This window comes from Oryzias latipes, chromosome 15, assembly GCF_053564925.1.
Source record: "Oryzias latipes strain Hd-rR chromosome 15, Olatipes_Hd-rR_3.1".
Taxonomy (NCBI): Eukaryota; Metazoa; Chordata; class Actinopteri; order Beloniformes; family Adrianichthyidae; genus Oryzias; species Oryzias latipes.
In genome coordinates this window covers 29,835,020-29,852,722 of record NC_136251.1, presented here as the reverse complement: position 1 = coordinate 29,852,722, position 17,703 = coordinate 29,835,020, and positions in this window count along the sequence as shown.

Here is a 17,703-nt window from a genome sequence, read left to right as displayed (position 1 = left end):
ACGAGCATTTAGGATTCACAGGTAAAGCTTTAGTCCCAACTGCTCTTATGGGTGGATACAGAGTAAAAACGGGCTAAAGCTGTATGGGACCCACACGGCATATCAAGGTCGTAGAGAAAAATGGTTAATGCACATTTTTTCTAATGGGCATGCGGCAGACGTAAGGTTGCAATGAGCACTTTTACAACATGTAATGGCAGGTAAGGATGAAGTAGAAGACACACAGAGATGTCATAAGCTTTTCTCATGTTTTCAACCTTCCCAAATCCACTGTACTGCTCAAAGAGTATGGCGTTATAATGACGCCACCTTAACGTGGCATTGAAACTTGGCATTGAAAAAGAATAGATTTAAAAAATTAACCCCAAGACTCACATTTAAACCATAAATGACATTCAATTAAATTAATATACTTTTCATGTCAAACTAATTTTGTCTTTTTGGTCCATTACTTTTCTCGTTTTTTACATTTGATTGCATTTGATCACCGCCCCTCAGACTCCACCCCTTTGCACATGGTAACAGACATTGAAAGTAAAAGAATCATGTGAAAATGGACATGGTAAAAGTAAAGTAGAGAAAAGTAATCGACTAAAAATGCAAAATAGGTTTGACTTGAAAGGTATGTTTATTTAGTTGAATGTAATTTGTGGTTATAAAATGTAATTTTTGTCATTTTTCTTCAAATCTTTTATTTGTTGTTTGTTTGTTTTGTTTGGGACCAATGCAATCCTATTGTTTGTTCTTGTAAATTTCTGGCTGGGCCGTCTGATTTTTGAGTGTCGTCATTTCTCCAACGTTAAAAAGAACCAAGTCACAACACCCTCAAAGAACGGGTTTAGTCCGAACCCTACAAAGCGTCTGCCGTAAGTCGTTCACGACGCTCGCATTCATCTAATTTCCTTTCATTTCTGTTTTCTGATTTAGGTCTGAGTTAAAGCAGCAGGCCTGTGAGCCCTCTACTCCCAGATGTTTGGTGGGAAAGATTGCTTCTCACTGACTACATGGCACAAAACAAGTGAATCAATATCAAGACTTAAATTAGCATTTGCTGTTCCAGATTTAATTGCCTTCCTTCAAAAGGGAAGTATCCCGGAAAAATCTAAAATATTAATCTACCCCAGATCTTTTTTTCTTTTTTTTGCGAGGGAATGATAATGAATACTCCTCTGTTTGCAGGAAACCATTTTAATTAAAGGAATTAAACAATTGAAATCATTTGGGGCCGTGTGTAAAATGTATGGGTAGTCATCTAATTGCACACACCAGCCTAAAAGGAAGAAAAATCAGATGTCAAAATGAGCGTTTCGAATGTAATCGACGCAACACTTAAGGTGGAACCACTGCCAGTGCTGCGATGGAGGGCCGGCATACGTCTGTGGAGTTTATGTTTGTCTCTTTGGCAAAGAATAGGAATGTGAAGGTTCAGAATGAATATTTGGATTTAAAAAAGACTTTTTGTTATTCTTTAAGGCTTTTTTAAATTTGTTTTACTGCTTTTCTTTAGCTTGTATTTTTATTGTCACTTTATTTCTTGTTCTGACTTTAGAATAAATTTAGGGCTGTGAATAATTACTTTCAAAACAAAAGAAGATCAACGATTTACAGATCAAACCATTGATTCTCACTATTTAATATATTTCCTTTGAATCATTCCTATATAAATCTCTTTTTACTGGATGGATGGGTCAGAGTCAACAAAACATTACATATAAAATCACAAAGATTTAGAAAGAAAGAAATGATATTTATCACTTTAAACAATGTCCCACTCAAAGGTTTTTCTTCTTCTTGGTTAACTTCAGCAGGAAACAGATGAAAAGAGGATAATAAATGAAGACACAGCAAGCTAAACAGACAACACAGTTGGCAAAAAACGTGTTTTTATAATCTGACTTTTTTCATCTTTAGTGGAAAAAAATTAAAGCTCCCAACTTTAGATGAACATTTAACATGTTCAGGTACGACTTCTATAACATGCTAACACACAATCATGCGACAATTTGTCATTGAGCAAAGGATTTTTTCAATATTTGCAATTTCATATCACTTTATTCAAAGTTTGGTAAACTGAACTTCAGTCCAATTTTTTTTTCCTCTATGAATAACATCTGACAGTTTTACTGTGAAAATGAGGACTTTCCCAGACACTTAACTTTGAAGGTTTATTCATTTCCGGTGACAGTAGTGTATTCAGTTTCTATACATTATATTATTCTGCACTACAGAGTGATAATTACGTTATCTGAAGTGTATTTTTACTACAGTCTGCTATTATAAAAAAAGTTCACAAATTTGTGATCTTGGACGTCACAAATAGTCATTCTCAGTTTCTCGGGAAAAGGTCATAAATATTTTAGGTATTTGATTCTTTATTATAGCTTTAATTATTGAACAAATTTAAACATCTTAGAAGTAAAACACTTGGAGGAATGTAAAGTGAATTATAAATGAAATGCATTTCAAATATATATTCAGATCACGTGATGAAGAGTTGTGGATTGACACCAAGTTCTGACATGTTTTGGATTTTCTACGTTTATTGGGAAGTGTGGAAGCTCACCTGCATTTTGATGGGAACGAGGAAAGAGGAGTAAAAGAAACTACAGTACTCCTACCTGAGGTAGGAGGTCTCAGGTTGTCTAACGGAGAAAATGAGGAGCAGTGAAGAGGAGCAGGTATTGCCAAGTATCAGAAGATTAGTGTGACTCCTTTTCTCTCCATCTGATTGGCAATTTGGTCCATGTCAGTCCTTCCTGTGAAAAAAAACAAAACAAAAAAAAGCTGTGAAAATGAACACTCACCATCTATTCAAACCAAATCTGCAGGACCATCCTGGTGTGAAAGCAGCCAAGAGAAATTAAATCTCCATCTTTGACAACCTTCACAGCTTAAATCATCACAGCGAACAGAGAATGCGAAGAACAAAAGGGAAAAAAAAGTAAAACACACCAAACATCGGCGTGTCCCGCAGTTTTCACCCACTCAGCTTGCTGAAGGCAATGGCATAATCCCCATCCTGATCATTTCAACCTGCAGCAATATGTCTGCTAATTAACAATAGCGAGAGAAACAAAGCTTTGAAGTCAGGGAGTCATCAAAGAAAATTATTCAAAACTTAGAATTTGAACTCATCAAAGCCTGAGAGAAATATGTTATTACTCTCTTGCCCCTCAAGCCTGTTCGGCATTTTTCTTTGCAGTGGAACTAAGGTAAAGAGGGGAGGTTCCCGTTCTCCATGGATTTTAAATACAGAAACCGTCTGGTAAGCGTGTGGTGAAGGTTGTTGGAGGTTATAGTGAATACATTTGAATGCTGGCCCACTTCCATCAACCACAGTTTACTGGCTGTCAGTCAAGAAAATATATATATGTAATTCAAACAAAAACATCTACTAATACTTGTACTAGAAAAAAACTAAACAGCCTTAAGCTAATCATAGTGTGAAAATCTATGAAATGTAGCTAAAAAGATGTGTGATAAATTTGCTCTCCGCGTTTTACCCATCCCATGGGGGAGAAGTGAGCTGCAGGCACAGTGTTTATTTGGTGGTTCAACTCCCCCAATCCAAACCCTTAATGCTGAGTGCCAAGCAGGGAGGCATTGGGTCTCAGAGTCTTTGGTATGACTCTTCTATGGATTTGAACTCATGACCTTCCAGTCTCTGGTTGGACACTCTACCATAAGCCCACTAATCTGGTAAAACAAATCAGCACCCTCACCGACCCCTTGGACCTGCCCTCGCTGAGCGGCCACTACACATGCCGCCGTGGTCAGAGGGGCATGTTACATATTTGAAAATTTGAAAAAAATAACGTATTTTTAAAGCTGCTATTCTGTTGATTTTATCTCCATAGCAACCATTGAAATTGTCATCGCCTGAGAATGACAAACAGGTCGTTGTAATTTTTGATAAAATCTCCAAAAAATACATTTTGAGATATCCTTGACAGCAGAGGTTTTTATGTAAACCACGGCCACACTCAGACTAATATGTTCATATTATATGTCATGTTCAACATAAGCCAACATTGCCGACAGTGAAAGAAAGGGAGGGGCTAGAACCGTGAAGCAGCATAAGGCAACAAGTTGCTGGATGTTTACAATCATTACAGTCAGGTTTAGAAGTAGTATAAATCCGGAGGATGCTGTAGTATCGCGAGGATGCTGTAGTATCGCGAGACCCAGCGAGACGAGTGTGGTGAGTCGACTTGGCGGCGCGTAAGCATTTGAACAAACATTTTCGATCTTGTTTCATTTTTCCGCCATATTAAAATATTTCCTGCTAACTAACATAACCTGTTAAGAGTATTAAGCTTCTGTCAGCCTGGAGGACCTGGAGAATTTCATTGACGAGTGTTTTAATACCTGCAACATGGTGAAGCCCAGAACCGCCACCACCACCCCCTCCGCCAAGCGTGAACGGCCTGAGGACTCTCCCGGGGCTGTGTCCTCTCCGGGCAGCGGAATGAGCGATATCCTGGATTCGATTGACAAAAAGCTCTCCAGCTTTGATGGCCGCCTCAATTTGCTGGAGATCCTCCATAGAGAATTTCAAGGTCTGCGGGAGTCTCTGGAATTCAGCCAGCAGCAGGTGCGGGAGCTTGCAGCGGAGAACCAGGCCCTCAGAGAGACCGTGAAGACCCTGGGCAATGACACCGCCCGTCTCTCCGAGGAGAACCGATCCATCAAGGAAACCCTCCTGGATCTTCAGTCGAGGAGCATGAGGGACAATCTAGTGGTCGCGGGGGTTCCAGAGGAAGCAGGAGAAGACCCCGAAGCCACCGTGAGATCCTTTTTACAGGTCCACCTGAAGCTCCCCCAGGAGGAGGTGCAGAAGATCTCTTTCCACAGGGTTCACCGCCTCGGAGGAAGAAGGTCCGACCACCAGCGCCCGCGTCCTATTGTGGCTAAATTCGAACATTTCAAACAGAAGGAGTTGGTGAAGGGCCGCGGACGGGAACTGAGAGGCACGCATTACAGCGTGAATGACCAGTTCCCGGCAGAAATCCTCCGTAGAAGGAAGATCCTGTTCCCGCTGAGGAGGAAGCATCTTGCTGCTGGTTCGAGAGCGATTGTGGCCGTTGACAAACTTTACGTGGACGGCCGGCTGTTCCGGGACCCGGAGATCACCCCCTGGCTGTGCTGAAGGCTTTCAGACCCGCGCTGAGAACATCTGCGCTGCCCAGAAGAAACCCGCTAAATTTACCTCAATGAATGGAAAACCGGATCATCAATAATCCACACCTCGATCGCAGGAAAACAGTCTTTTTTTTCTTCTTCGTCACCTCAGTCCCACTGATGTTTCTATTGTTGTTTTGTTGTTGTTTTCGTTTTCCCTTCTATCTCTTTTTTTCTTTCCTTTACTCTCCCCCCCCCCTCTCCCCCCTCATTATATGTAAATCACCTGGAAGCAACTCATCCTCGGTAAGTATTTATTTATGCACGGAACGGGCGCGCGCACACACAAGCGCACACAGGGGCGTGCACATGCGATCCCGCACACACACGCCGACATACTGCAATCACCTCACACAGGCTCTCATAGGACGCACGCGACACGCAGCTCACATAGCCAGAAAACGTTCACGCGCACAGCGCTTCTCAATGCGGGCACGCGCACACGGAACGGTACACAAGCACTACTTAGCTTTACACCTTTTCAGTCAGAGCAGTTATGAACAGTCTTAACATCGTTAGCTGGAATGTGCGTGGACTTGGCTCTGAGCCAAAGAGACTGAAAGTGTTAAATCACCTGGATGGTCTAAAAGCAGATATAGCTCTACTGCAGGAGACCCATTTATCAAATTCTTTGAATCACCTTATGTGCTGCTTACAATTTCCAGTTATATACTCTGCCAGTTACAACTCCAAACAACGAGGAGTTGCTGTTTTAATTAATAAAAATCTTAATTTTACTCATAAGGATACAGTTACTGACCCAGAAGGCAGATTTGTAATCATTAATATATCCATTCAGAATAAGGACTATTGTATAGTGAGTATTTATGGTCCTAATGTTGACGACTCTTCCTTCTTTCACAGATTCTTCACCTCACTCTCAGTTCACTCTGACTCCACAATCATTATAGGAGGAGACTTCAACCTTGTTTTGGACCCTGAACTTGACAGACTCAGCACAGCAGCAAACCAGCGTACATGGCGATCTGCAAGTATTCTAAAGCAGTACATGAATGATCTGGGTCTCTGCGACGCGTGGCGCTCATGTCACCCAAGCACTAAAGGGTTCACCTTTTTTTCTCCAGTTCACTATTCACACTCCCGTTTAGACTATTTATTAATCAGTAACTCTCTTTTAAAAAATATTCAAAGCTCCAATATCCATCCAATCATTATCAGTGATCATGCACCAGTCTCTGTAAACATTTCTAGGGAAAAATCCACACCCTCTGGTACAACCTGGAGGTTTAATACGTCTCTGTTAAAGGACCAGGAATTTCTTGAATTCTTTAAAAAAGAGTGGGCAACCTTCTTAGACTTCAACAATACTCCAGACATCCCACCGTGCGTTCTTTGGGAAACAGCAAAGGCAGTCATGAGAGGGAAAATCATTTCTTATTCAACGCACAAAAAACGCAAAGAGAAAGCAGATTTATTAGAATTAGAAAATAAAATCAAAACCCTGGAGACTGCTTATGCTGCTTCTGCACAGGAACACATTCTGGGAGATCTGAAAAATTTAAAGCTGCGGTTAAATGACATCATTAATAAACAAACACAATTTCAAATACAAAGGCTACGACTTGAAAGATTTGAAAACTCTAATAAATCTGGCAAATTTCTGGCTAATCAGCTTAAAATTAACAGAGAAAAATCATCAATCACCTCTATTATGGACCAAACAGGAAATGTCACCCATGACCCGGTCGAAATTAATAACGCATTTGAAAACTTTTATAAAAACCTGTACACACCGCAGATCAATCCGTCAGAGCAAAGTATTGACTCATTTCTTAATAATGTAAACCTACCCAGGCTAAATGAGGATCAAATCACAAACTTAGATTCTCCGCTCTCGCCGTCTGAACTTCATGAAGCTCTGTTACTTATGCCTAATGGTAAAGCACCAGGGCCTGACGGCTTTCCTGCTGAGTTTTATAAAGAATTCTGGGAACAACTGGCACCAACATTTTAAAAAACTGTCACATCTATTAATGAGAGCCAATCAATGCCACCTAACATGAACTCAGCCAACATAATTCTTCTTCTAAAACCAGACAAAGATCCCACTAGTCCTTCAAGCTATCGCCCTATTTCTCTAATCAATGCAGATGTAAAAATTATCTGCAAAGCACTAGCACAGAGAGTAGAAAAAATCACTCCTCACATAATTCACTTCGACCAGACTGGATTCATCAAAGACAGACACTCGGATGATAATGTCCGTAGACTAGTTAATATAATAGACTTTGCCACCATTAAAAACCAGGAAATGACGGTACTATCGCTGGATGCTGAAAAAGCCTTTGACAGAGTTAATTGGAAGTTCCTTATTGCTGCCCTCCATAAGTTTGGTTTTGGAGAAGCATTCATCAATTGGATCAAAATATTATATCACAACCCCAATGCATCAGTTAGAACTAATAAACAGACTTCAAACAGTTTTTTTCTTGGAAGAGGAACCAGACAGGGCTGCCCACTCTCTCCTTCTCTTTTTGCTATATTCATTGAGCCTTTAGCTGCAGCAATAAGACAGAATGAGAGCATTATAGGAATAAAAACCAAACACAGCCATCATAAAATTAGTCTTTATGCGGATGACATATTACTGTTTTTAAGGAATTTACATTCTGTAAATGAAACAGCAATGATCATAAATGAATTCTCCTCCATATCAGACTATTCCATTAATTGGAATAAGTCTGTTTTATTACCACTCAACAGGAATATGGAACAAAGACTCACAATTCCAGTTAAAACAGGAAATATCAAATATCTGGGTATCTACTTTTCCCCCAAACTATCAGAACTGGTGCAGCTAAACCACACCCCATTACTGAAAAGCATACAGGACGATCTAACACGCTGGACCAACCTGCCTTTGTCACTTATGGGCAAGGTAGCCACGGTTAAAATGAAAATCTTACCCAAAGTTAATTATCTCTTCTCAATGATTCCCACACAACCGCCATTAAAATGGTTCAAAACATTAGACTCATCCATATCAAGCTTTTTGTGGAACAACAAACCTGCAAGAATTAGTCTAAAAACTTTAAAATCTGCAAAAAGCTGTGGAGGATTAGAACTACCTAATTTCCACAAATACTTTCTTGCAAATAGATTACAATATATCTTAAAATGGTTAAAAAATAATCCAGAAACCAACTCATGGTTAGACTTGGAACAGGTGTTATGTGGAAAGATCAACCTGTCACAGCTACCATTTATTAGCCAAACAGTTAAAAAACAGGATTGTTTCAAAAGCATTAATATAAATGCCACCTTAACAGCCTGGTGGGAATTTCTCAAAATATCAAAATCATCAATTCAACCGTGCAAAATGACACCCATCTGGAACAACCCGGACATCCTTATTAACAAAAAAATGATTCACTTCCCAGCTTGGCAAGCAGGGGGCATAAAACAACTAGAGCACGTAATTATTGATAGAAGATTCATAACCCCCCAGGAACTTCAAGACAAACATGGAATAAATAACTTCTTGGAATATCAGCAACTTAAATCAAGTATTACTAAAAAGTATAAAATTAAAGACGACGATTTAAAGCTACCATATGTAGTTACCACTCTGATTAATTTTTCAATGAATAGAACTCTCTCCAAAATTTACAAACTTTTATGTAATTTAGATAACAATATTGCCCTTGAAACAAAAAAATGGGATGCAGACTTGAGCATCAGCACAGATGAAAGCTTCTGGTCAGAACTTTGTCTAAACACCTTTAAACTGACAAAAAGTCCAAATCTGCAGCTAATCCATCTCAAAACTCTTCACAGAATTTACTACACTGGACAGAGGATGTTCAAGATGGGTCTCAGTAACTCAGACATTTGCGAGCACTGTGATAATAATCTACCCGACAGCTACATGCACGCACTGTGGTTCTGCACTCCTGTCCAGGCTCTCTGGCAGCAGGTATGTGCCGATTTATCAGTCTGGCTTAAGGTTTCAATCACTGCCTCACCGTCACTTTGTGTGCTTGGTGACATGAGTGCCATCGATATAGAAGAAGGATTAGCATCTATCATTTTCATAACTCTTTGTATTGCCAAAAAAACTATTTTAATAAATTGGAAAAACAAGAAAAATATAAACATAAGTCAACACAGAAATCTGCTGTTTGATCATATCAGCTTGGAAAAAATGTCAGCCCAAAGCTCAAGTAACTTTGAAAGAATTCAGTCTCTCTGGTCTCCTGTGGTTGACTCCATGACTTAGGGGGTGGAGGGTTTGGTCGTCGCTGCTCCTTGCCCTTCTGCCGTGGTTTGGGGTGGGGGTCGGGGCTTCCGGTGCCTGGCGGGGGCGGTGGGGGGCTCCGTTGGTCGGGGGGTCGGGTCCGGTGCCTGGGTGGGGCGGGCTGGGGCGCTGCGTGGTCCTCTGGGCTTGGGTGTGGGGGTGCGTGGTGGGGGGGTGGGGTGGTGGTCTGGCTTGGCTTGGGGGGGTGGTCCCTTTGCCTGTGCTGGGGGGGGTTGGCGGGGGGCCCTGCTCGGGTGGGGGGGGCCCAGCGGCGCCGGATGGGCTGCCCATCTGCACCTGGGGCTGGGATCAGCCCTTCCCTGGCTCTGGGACGGGACGGGACAACCCTCTCGGGGCCCCCGGTCGCTCTGGGTGTCACCCGCTTCGGCTGCAGGGTCTGGGGTGGGGTGGGGTGGGGGGCTTGTCGGCCCTGTCCTGTGGGGGGGCGTTCTGGGGGGGAGGGGGGGCCCATTATTAGTACGGGTCGGGGGGGGCTAGCGGGTCGGGGTCTCCGCTGAGGCAATCAGTGGTTGCCTCGGCCGGTTGGCCTCCTCGGTCCCGTCGAGGCCTGACCAGAGCTCTTCTAGGGCCGGCGTCTGGGGGTGGGGGCCTGGGCTTGCTCCGGGGGGGGGCGACGCTTTCTGGCTCCTCTAACTCTGTGTGGGGTGGGTGGTGCCGGGCCTGGGGTGTCGGCGCCTCCGGGGGTGGGCCCCTGGGCTGGGTGGCCCTGGCCCCTTTGCTGGGGGTGGGCTGGGGGACGGCTGTTTGACCACCGGGGGACAGTCTACCAGCTGTCCCCAACTTACCCCCTTCCTTATATAACCTCATATTAGGGTGAGGGGGTGGGGGGTCTAGCCTGCGATGCGCCTTGGGGGGGGGGCTACTTGGGAGTGGCCCCCCTCCTATGGTTGCCGTATGGAGTGGGCCCCCCCTCTTTCGGTTTTATTTGCACCTTAGACATGTAGGGTCCTTGGTAGGGGGGGTGCTTGGACATCACTGCAAGCAAGCAGCAGATGTCCTCCTGGCACCCTACCCGCCAATTTTAACCGCACCTTAGACATTTAGGGCCCCTTGGTGTGGAGGGTGAGGGGACATCACTGTGAGTAATCAGGAGATGTCCCCTTAGTGCCCTACTCGCCAATTTTAACTGCACCCCCCTTAGTACACACACCCCTCCCCCTTCAATATATACATTCAAACATAAACACACACACATGCACACAAACACCCTCTCAAACACCCATACACGCACACACATTTTACAAGGAAGGTGGGACCTGGGTCCATCTGTCCCCTACCCCTTCCCTGGTGGGGGGTGCGGGCCTCTTGGCGATGGCGGCCGTGTCCCTTGGGTGCCGGCTCCCTGGGCCCGGCGGTGCTCTCTCCGCACGGTGGGGGGGTTCATATTACACCTGAGCCGGGGGTGTTCGTGTCCCTGGGGGGTGGGTCCTGGTCCTTGCCCCTGGACGCTGGGCCCCGCCAAACTTCCAACATGGCCGAGCCTGGTCGGGCCATATTTATAACATCCCTTGTGGGCCGCCCTTTTTTCCCCGGGGTTCCCCCCTCCTGGGCGGGGGCGGCGGGCCCCTGCCTTGCTCCTACCTGGACCAACCGTGGGCCGGGTGGGTGGCTGCCTGGAGTGCGGAGCGGGTCTCCCTTGGGGGGTCGTGGCTCGTACCTGGGGTCGGGGCGGGGGGATGCCCGGAACTCCTGGGTGGTGGTGGGGTGCTCGTCTGGGGCTGTGGGCGTCCCTCTCCGGTGGGGCCCTGCGTTGGGCTCTTCCGGCGCGGCGGGGGGCTGCTTTCCTGGCTGGGCTGGGGCGGCGCTCTCTTTCCCTCTGCGCCTCCCTGCTCTCTGGCTCTGGGGGCCTCGCGGCGGTCCTGCTGGCCCTGGCCTGGGTGGCGGTCTTGGTCGCCCGGGGGGCGGTTGTTCCCTGCCTGTTCCCGTGTGGCGTTGGGGGGGCTCCGGCTGCTGCTGCGGCGGGGGTATGGGTGTGGGGGTGGCTGGGCGCTCCTCCTCCTTCTTTTCACATTCCACCATCCATTTTAGAAGAACATAAACACTCACCTGAGCACAGGTGTTAGCTCACCTTTGCACTAATAGTTTGCATGATTGAATGAAAGATTTCACACTAGTTGGTTTAAAGGCATAGGTATGCGTTCGTGAACACTATCTGTTTTGTGTGCATGTTGACATGTGGACATTTTTGCGGCTAGCAGGTGTGTTGATAATATTTGAGTGTGTGTGAACAGGCCCCGCCCTTTTTGTACTACATTTGAACCGTACCGTAACGATAAACAACCAGTAAACCTGCCTGCTCTATGCTGCTTCATGGTCTTACCCCCCTTCCCCTCCTATTATCACCCTCCTACCCCCCCCTCTCTCTAACGTCCCTCTCTCTTCTTCCCCTCTTTCCTTTTCCGTCCGGTCCAACACCAAAGATTTTCAAACATGATTGAAATTAATAAAGTTTGGCCTCAATTACAAAAGGGGTTTATTCAGACATACCTTTGGTTTGTCTGAAGATGAATAACCCCTCTTGTTAAAATAAAATATGTCCAACACAAGAGGCCCTCAGCTCTCATCTGTTTGCCTAGCTGTTGGACAGGACAAGTTAAAAAAAAAAAAAAAAAAAAAAAAAAAAAAAAGTAGTATAAATCCAAAAAGGGGCGGGGCCTGTCCACACACACACAAATGCCACAAACATTCCTGTGGGCTCCAAAAGCGGCAACATACAAAACATGCCAACATGTACACAATACAACTGATGTTCACACACGCATACTTATGCATTCGGACCGACACGAGAAATTTTTAATTTAATCACTTTTTGTGCAAAGGTGAGATGGCACCTGTGCTCGAGTGGATCCTCTTAAGTCGGTGATGGAATGTAAAAAGAAAAAGGGAGAGTACCAAGCCACTCCCCCCCCCCCCCCCCCCCCCCCCCCAGCAGATAGAGAACAACCATCCGCCAGTCAATCACATCCGCCCAGGCCAGAGAGTCCAAGCCCCAGCCCAACCAGGAGAGCAGCCCCCCCCCCGCAGCGCCGGGAGGGCCAATCGCGTGGCCCCGCCCCAGGAGAGCACCACCAGCCCCAGACAAGCAACCCACCACCACCCAGTTGTTCTGGGTATCCCCCCACCCTGACCTCGGGCACGGGCCACGGCCCCCCCATAATTCTTAAACCTCCCATGGATGTCCCTGATGTGTTTTGTTTTTTTTGGCTCCATTCCTTCTTTTTGACGTTTCTCTCGCTGTGATGTCATACCTTTTATTGGGGGGAGGGGGGTTGTTTATTATGACAAGATTCATTTTTACCGTTTGTGCGCACATTTTTTTGGAGTGGCGGGGGGGGTTACTCCAAGGCACAACAACAAAAACAAAAAGAATCTGGTCTTTGCAGTCCAGGATGGCTGCAGGACAGAAATATATCCAGTCACATAACTATTGACTCCAAACATATATGTTTGCAATACATTGCCCAAACAGGAACTGTGTGTGTTTTTTATTGCCATCAAACACAGCCAAATAGTTGTAATGGGGAGGTATCCTGAAAAGACCTGCTTTTATGTGAGATTATAGCTCCAAATGGATCAATATCGCTACGGTTTTTGGTGGAAAGTGCTGCATGAATTAGATGAATTATTATTGCTGAAACAGAAACACAGCGGACAATGGCAGCAGCTGAAGCTGTTAAAAGCTTGAAAAAAAAAACCCACCGGCGTGGCAACAAATCACCAGTCACACACTAGAAGTAAATGATATTACCTCCCAGTTGTGCAGAGGTAAATACTCTGTTTACGTAATTGTGTATTTGTCCCAGAAGCCTTATGAATGCAGTACTGAGGCAGAGAAAGTGTTCTTTTATGCTCTGCTCAGGCTAAATTTGTTGGTGATGCATTATGCTAATCAAGCTATTTATTCCTGCAACTATGGATTTGCGCGGCTGTCACCCGCAGCCATCACAGCAACAACTGATCAAACCTTGCATGCTGGCAGCTTCCTGCAGCAAAAGGTGAGTGGGGTAGAGCACGCTACTCCTGCAATCTTCTCCGGAGTCTGTGTTCACACCCGAGTGTGTCCTCTAAGGCAGTTCTTGGCTTTGATAGTATGGAGAGAGGAGCTTCTCTCCCCAGGGTCTGATATAATGAGAAAGAGCTTACTAAACATGATCTGTAGCTCTTTCAAATGAGCTTCTTGAAAAAGCTCCAGCCTGAAACAGTTGTGCAACGGCTCCGATTCATGGGTACACATGCTCTCTCTGTCTACTTCTGTGGGGGTTTTGGGGGGAGTTTGAGGCGGGGGGGTTTTAATGTGCGAGACACAGATGCAGAAGAAGCAAAGCCACCAGAGTCTCCCTTCTTGTGTCCATCCAGAACTCTCACACACAGTTTAATTACTTCCTGCTGGTGCAAAGAAAGGAGCAAAAACAATTTTTAATGATTGCAATCAGGCTCCGCATTTATTCGCTGAATAGACGTTTAGACATCCAGCACAGCGCTTGACTCTTCTGAAAATGTAGTCATTATCAGTTAAATTTCATCACTCTCAGCTGACAAAAACATCGCCGTGGCAACAAAGGTACTTTCCTTTGTCGCCCAGAATCATGAAGTGAGCGTTTTACTGCCCCAGAAAGTGATGCGTTTATTTAGATGGAGGCTTGCTTCTCTCTAATTATTCATAACTAAGCATAATTTGAGGCTGCAGCTTCAAACTGAAAGGATACTGGAACACAAAGAGCGGAGCAACATTACACAATATTCTTCACAATCTGACTGAGCTTTAACAGCCTGCCTTTGTGCCCTAATTAAAGAAGCGTGGTTTATCTCCTGTTCATCTGTCCTTTTTATGTCCTGCTTACCACAGGGAAAACCACTTTCAGTGTCTGAAAAGTCCAAGCAATTAGCACTGTTCAAAAACAGAATCGCCAAGGCAACTGTAGCTGGCAGACAAATGGAGTGATGGACTAAAAATGACCTGAAGGTAAAGAACCTGCAATCACTGCATCTCATCTCTATAGTCTCTTAAAATCCCACTCCGATCATCTTTTGATCTGTTTTCAAAGAGTCTTTTAATTAGTTTTTGGCAATTCTTTGGTAAAATAAAAAAAATTTGTGTCGTTTTCTGGGACATAGCTTCTGCAGAGCTACAAGACTTAATCGAACTTCACCTTGGAGTTGTGAGCAGGACCATTGGTGCAGAGTAAGCCCACCCCTACTTCCCGACATCCATCTGTGTAAACTCTCTTCTGCTAGTTTACAGCCCCTCCCAACCCCAACCTAACATTAGCAGTGCAACAAAAATGGTGATCAATATCGGAGCTGTCCAGCCGTTCCATTTAGATCCAGATTCCAGCTCAGACGAGGAAAATAAAGACGTTCATGGATCTATTTGTCTGCTGGTGGATGCATCAGAATGGAGCAGAGCAGGAAGCTTCTAGCCTGCCCAGCATATTTTCTACATCACAAATACAAGGGTTGTCTTTTTTCAAATGACATTTTTTTGTTTGCTCCTGTCTGATTGACAGCAATTTGACTTAAGAAATACTCAAAACTTTTAAGCTTAATTCTTGATATGAGCCTCAAGAACATGTTAAAAACATCCAAAAACACAATTTTCTTTGGACTGGGGCCTTTAAGAAATGACTTCAGCTTGATGTGTCTCATGAACCGACCATTAGACCAGTAAGAACCGATCTCATCCTATAAATAATAAACAAAACTAACCCTTAAATTGATTTTTGTTGATAAAATGTAATGGTCTCTTCAAACTGGCAGCCAAAGGGGAAAATGTAATGTACTGTATTGTATTAGAGATTCCTCGCAGCTGCCATCTATGTTCATCTGACCCCAGTAAATGTCTTTCTCTGCCTTTTCTGTCTCCAGTCAGTCCCCAAACTATTCCCAGCCTGCCCTCAATAATGGCCCCAATTTAAGCTTTACCATGCCTTACCTTCCCCTAACGTTGCTTCCTTTAAAGTAGCAAAAGCGCTTTCTTCCTTTTTCTGCTGAAAATTTTCACAACATGAAATAAATTACACTATCTTGTTTGAAAACATTCCATGCAGGTTTTAATTGCTTTCTCTGCAGACAGAATCCACTCTCATTTTGTGGCTCACGATCCTTCTGTGCAAGTAAAAGACAATCGTAACAATAAATCCAGTCAAAATACTGTAAATCACGTGATTCATGTCATTTTTTTTACTAAAAGCAGTGTTGACTTGAAGGATTAATCCCAAATGAACTGTTAATGTGCAGAAATAGCGTATGGTAGGCAACATAATGCATCAAATCACAGGCGCTGGAATGTATGCTTAATGTGTTTATTTATGTTATTAAAAAAAGGAGGGAAATGCAGTGATTAGTATGTGGGCAGATGTAATTACAGAACAATTTACACAAAAAAATGTGACGCTGTCATGTTTTTTCCCTGAATAGTACAAAGGGTTCTAAACAAGAACACATTAGAATCCATATAAAGGAGTGTGTATACATTTGGATTCAGTCAAAAAATGCAATATAAAACAGTTAATTTATCTTTTGTGTCATTGTTTTTTCATTTAAATAATTATTTTTATTCTGTTTCTGTCTTATTTTAACCCAATGCCAACCAAGGCGACCCTAAAAAGGCCAAATCAAGCGAGCAGTCATACAACAGAAGGCGGTTTAAACTATTAAAAAAAATATTCAGGATCAGGAAATAGGCACTGGCACAGCTCAGTATGAATAATTTATTTCTTTTATTAAAGAGCCATTTTGAACTCTGGGTTCATTATAAAGCACATCCTGTGCTTTTCATGTCATCTTAAAAATGAAAAAAACTGATTTTTTTTAAAGACTTTTGAAAGCAACGAAGAAGAAAAAAAAGCTCCAGCTGCTGTCATATCGTTCCTTGTGTTTCAAAACGATGCAGCAGATATCAAAAGAATAAATGCGTCAGAGCTGAGAAGATTGGAGCGGAGAGGAATTTCCTTCAGTGTGCAGCTCTGCACCCCCAGCAGTACTCTCCATGGCGGGGAGGAGCAGCTGAAATTCCATTTCTCTGAGATGAAACTTTTCTTTATCCCGCTTTGCATGACAAAGGTGCATGAAATTCCTTTTTTTTTGTGCCAAACTGATGCTGTAAACCACCTCCGAAGGGTTAGATTTTCAGGGTTAGAGGCAAACAACCTCAAATGCAAATGATGCTCCCAGAGTGCTGTAATGATTTATTAAGTAATCTGCAGTTTTTTTTCTTCGTGGTGTCATTCATACCTTTCTAAATACATCCTTTTAATTAGCTTTTGAGTGAATCTTCTCGCACCGGTGGCTTGTTTGGTTGGATCCCACACAGAGATCAGGGGAGCGCGGAGAACGAGCTGTGAGCTTCTAATTCATCATCAGCGGCTGATAAAAGGAAAGAGATGAATAAGAAAGCTCATTATGGCTGATGATCCATACCAGGTGTCACTATAATTTAATCAAATCCCTAAAGACAAAACCGTGGCCTGAAGGAAGCCTCTCCATAACGGCCTGACTGGAGATGACAGGTGGCAGTAACCTGTGACTGAACGGACAGACAGAGGCTTTAGGGCAGCTTTCCACTCTGCCAGGATTGAGTGGTTTCAGAAACGCAGATGGAAAAGGACATCAGTCATAAAATATGATCTAAAGTGACTCATTTAGTGAAGTTTAGTTGAAAAAATGTACTGAATGAGAGGTAAATTGAGTGTCACTGCTTGTAAAACAGATGGATTTCTTTTTCCTGGTAAACATTAGAGAATTATAGGTTGTGTAGCAGGTTTTTCTCACCTTCTCTGTATATTCTCTGTAGCTGATATTAGTGGTTCCCAACCTTTTTCAGGCAACGGACTAGTTTAACATCAGAGAATATTTTCATGGACCGGTCTGTACAAGGCTTAAGAGGACATCCGGGTTTTTTTTTTGCCTCCAGTTTTCCTGAAGCTTTTAACCCTAGAGCGCCATCGCCGGGTGACTTTTACCCCGAGCAAAACTGTTTACATGAATTTCAATATGTTGTGTGTCAAGGGGTCTGTGCCTTCACCAAGGAAGTCCCAGGAATTAGACACGACACCGAGCGACTTGACACGCGTCAATGAGTCGGATGTCGTGGGGAGATTCCAGTAGTTTTCCAAAATAAAACTATCTTCAGAACTACCTATAAATGTAAAGAATTGATGGTGTTTTTTTCTCCTCTTTGTAGATTGGTACCGGGCGTTGGAGACCACTGGCTTAAAGAACTGCAACCCATTGTTCTGAATGTC